Source organism: Pygoscelis adeliae, unplaced genomic scaffold (genome assembly GCF_000699105.1).
Source record: "Pygoscelis adeliae isolate BGI_AS28 unplaced genomic scaffold, ASM69910v1 Scaffold57, whole genome shotgun sequence".
NCBI classification, from domain to species: domain Eukaryota; kingdom Metazoa; phylum Chordata; class Aves; order Sphenisciformes; family Spheniscidae; genus Pygoscelis; species Pygoscelis adeliae.
Window position 1 is genome coordinate 15,842,598 of NW_008825615.1, and position 4,234 is coordinate 15,846,831.

The window sequence follows — 4,234 nt, forward strand, 5'->3', positions numbered from 1 at the left end:
GGAGGTAGGGAAGAGAGCTGACACAAGCACTGAACAAAATCCATGCACATTAATTCAGTCATGGGTTTTATTCAATTGTCAAAACCTTTCAGATGGAAAACGATCCTTTAGGAAGCAGTCCGAGTGATGATTTATTATTTCTTCACCGCCACTCAATACAAAATATCAAACACAATTACAACAGAAGAAAGTTGAAGAACATCTAGTCCTCATCTGATCTGAAACATGTGCATAAACACAATAGGCATTAATTTCATCACCCTGACAGCAACTGGGATAAGATGCTAAGGGTCACAAAGAGATGACAGCATTCATCATATTGAATTACTAGTCCTTTCAGCCCTTCAAACGTCCTAATCACAGGCGTATTTACAGTCATTCTGGTTTTCATATTCTATGGTCAGATGCAACTGTTTATTGTCTGTATGAAATGTAAGAGACCAGACTTCCCTAACAGAGTAAAGACAACAGCAGTAACACAACCACAGTTCACAGGCTACTTGATGATTTAGAAACTTGGGGCCAAATCTACTATTAGCACAAGCAAATGCAAGTCCTCCAAAGCACTTGAATTGCACCTGTTTGTGTCAGTGGCTGCTTTGGCTCGTCGCTGATAAAATTAACATCCTTTGCTCTCTTAAGACTTATTACTCACTTTACATAGAATTCAAGCATCTTGTATATATTCTTCCTAGAAAAGAGTACTGTAGCACTTCTGCAGTTTACAGCAGGACAGGTGGGAACCAAGACAACTGCATTTGCATCTAAAGCAACACAGGGCCAAAGCAGGGCCGTTCTCTCTATGCCACTTTCCAACAGACCGCATTTACACATTTTCATTACTGTGAGTTTATAATCCTGGAGATTGTTGAAGAGCACTGTCATGATGCCACGTATAGATTAATTTTATGTATTTATAGCTCCTTAATAAACTTCCTGGATATCTGCTAAACTGCAATTGCACTGACAAATTTACACCGCATTATAGGATTTCATTTTATAGTCATACTAGTTTTGTCCAGTTTACCTCATTTACAGGACTGGTACGTTCTGGGTTGCTTTTTGTACTCTAAATACTGATTCTTCAATTTTCTACAGCCAACTCTTGCATGATAGTCAGCAAAAGGGCTATTTTTGTCAATTCGTTAACAGAATTCTAATATTATTGGAAAATCTAAACTGATTCCATCTTAGCTCAAGTTCTCTTAGACTTTGTAAAACAAATCATTTTGGTGGAAAAAAAACTAGGTCTGACCCAAAATTTAAAAAGGGAAAGTATTTACAGCATAAGAAGGTAAGAAACTTTTACAGTCACTTCATGAGCCACTCTCTAGAACATAAATACTTAGTAAGGGTTCACAGCAATTATAGCTCTGTAATTATTTTAGATCTCAAGTCAAATACTTAAGAGAAAGGGAATTATTAGTCTTTCAAGATTTTCTGTCATGCAGTTCAGGTTATCACCTTATTTAGTTACATTGCACAACTGAAAAGCATTTGCTACAAAGATGAAATGCCTTCCTACCGTGAACTAGAGTTTTTGTTTTAATAAACTTGGCTAAAAACATCCAAGTCAAGGAGAATAAAAAAGAAGAAAAATATATTTGTGCATATGGTCCTGAGGGGGAGACTGATTTAGATACCTGATGGACTAACAGCAGATGATACACAGATACATCACTTCCTGATAAATAAATAAATAAATATCAAGATACACTAGTATTTCATTCAGTCAAAAAATAATCTATGTTTATGATCCAAACCAACTTTATTCTATTAAGTCCCCACTGACATTACTGGCAATTTCAGCAAAATTATTATTTTAAGATCAGACATCTCAAATATTCACAACTGCCTTGGAGTTGCTGTATTGAAAAACCACAAATACTCCAAGCATAATAAACCAAAGAATCCTAAACAGTACATAATGTTGAAGACTTTTTATATAGGGTAAGGCGGCGGCAGTGCTAAGAAAAAGTCACTTAAGCACCTGTATAATCCTAATGACTTCAGTGAGACTACACAACAAGTTCCAGTATTCTGATGGATGACGTTGTTGGCCTCCCATTTATCCAGTTACAAAAAAATATCCCAACGCACTTCAATCGATTGAATAAATTAATAGACCTGAAAGAGATGCTGAATTCCTCCCTCCCAAGGCTATTACAATGCCTTAATGCTGGTAAAGCCCTACAGCTGCCCTTATGAAGCCATTTAAGTTACTATTCTTGCATTGTTTTTTGGGATTAAGTTTAATGATGCTACACTTCTGCATCTAATTACACGCCTTAAAAACAGCCAATTCACAGTAGCTCTCAGGTTACCATCCCAACCTCAAACACTCAGGGCACGTGCTTAACCTTCCACTGTGAGTTTCACAAAACGTGTTCAGTGTTCACAAGAGTAGGTCTGAAAGGACACCCTGTTTCTCCTCCTTAAACAAATGGGGGATATCTTCCAGTTAAACAATACATGAATTTTAGGATTCTACCTCTTACCTCTCTACATACATATCATATTTTCCAAGTTTTTATTTACCTTTCAGTCTCAGTTACTATTTTACTTATCCTATGACATATGCCATGTTGGTTTTGTGGGCTCTCTTCTTTGTTTCTGTTATCCTTTATTTCAGCTTTGCATATAACATCTCTTCTTCTCTTAATATCATCTGTTGCTCACTGTGATACAGCATCTCTATTTTAATATTGTCTTAAGTGATCACCTGTACTGTCTCCCACCAATTTTTTTGTGTGTAGATGAAGTTTTATCAGTGCAATAAAAGAAAAAAAGAGGTCAACAGACAATGGCTGCCTTTTTGTTTCTTCTGATTAGCACTTTCCTTTCTGTACCTTTATGTCACAGGCATTTTTTTGATAAAGTTCTTATCAAAAGCTCAAAGTGGTTGCTACTCTGTGCACATTATTTTTAGGAAATTTGAGTAGTTTTTCTGTTACAATTTATATCTTGATTTTTGGCTCTCGTTCTTAGAATGGGTTGAATTAAACTACTATACTGCTACTTTCAGCAACTAATGACCAAGGTGTGTTACTACACATCACCATACTTGCATTAAAGATGCTACATAAAAAGGAAGGCAGATAAAACAGTTAAGTACTTAATGTGTGAACTACTGCTCCCTCTTCCCTTTTTTATCTTTTTTTTTTAATAAAAAATAACCCAGACATGTAAATCACAACACAAGTTAACTAACTTGGACAAGATGCAAGGGTGAAGCTACATGAATTACAAGCTGAATCAAAAACTAATTACCACTAAAAGATCTCACTTCTGTTTTGTATCCGTTCTATTCACCCTGATGTCAAACTGTGCAATTCTTCTATCTTTAGCTGGCCTTAGGGGTTTCCACGAGAGTTGGTACGAAGCGAGGCCTACAACTGCAGCTCAAGAGTGGAAATTAGGGGAGACCTAGCCGGATTTTGAAACAAATGCTTCATAAGAGAATGGACGAATGCTTTAGCTGTAAATGTGAAGAAGACCCTATTTGTACCAGCCCTGTCACTTGCCAATCAACATGTAAGCACTTGTTATTCTTTACTCTCAAGCACCTGCAGCTGACATGAACTTCAAATACACTTCTGTATATTCAGACAACTTTGAAAGTCAGGTTTAGGCACAGTACGCACCTGTCATTTACGTAATTATTTTTTAGATGTAGAATTAAAAGTCTCCTTATGTACTTTTCAAGTTGCAGACAAATATGTAACCTTTCCAACATTTAACGCTTTGTGAGATAAGTGAAGTAGTATTATTTGAACGCAAATAGCCCTCTGGTCACGCAAGAGAGGCCTCCAATTCCAACTTATTAACCTGAAACCTTAGACTTCAGTTTCTGAGATACTGAATAATCACAAGCCATGGCTGATCCAAAATTTAAGGGCCCAAGAGTGACAATGGGTAGACTGCATGAGAACTGAGATGCTGCAATAATTTAGAGATTAAGCAATCTATTTATTAAAGACTCGTAGGTGTATTAAGTACAATTATAGTTGATTATAGTTTTCTTATCTACTACCAATTTAATACTACAGGTGTGCAACACAGGCCACAGGGTTCAAGTGTGCAAAGGAGGCTGCCATTCGAGCGCTGACAGAGCACGACTGGTGTCGCATCCCTTCCGCTTTCCCGACCTGCAAAACGAACACAACACCAGTACTCCGTGAAAAGCATCACCCGAGGAGCAACAGCGGCTGCGAAACAAGGCTGTCCTCTGCGG

At 37.2% G+C, this 4,234-nt stretch overlaps 1 protein-coding gene across 1 annotated transcript in view; it reads right to left on the bottom strand.

Moving 5' to 3' along the window:
• AGPAT5 (1-acylglycerol-3-phosphate O-acyltransferase 5) overlaps positions 1 to 4,234 on the bottom strand; it is a 69,274-nt gene that overhangs the window by 56,451 nt on the left and 8,589 nt on the right. The gene's annotated exons all lie outside the window — the stretch shown is intronic.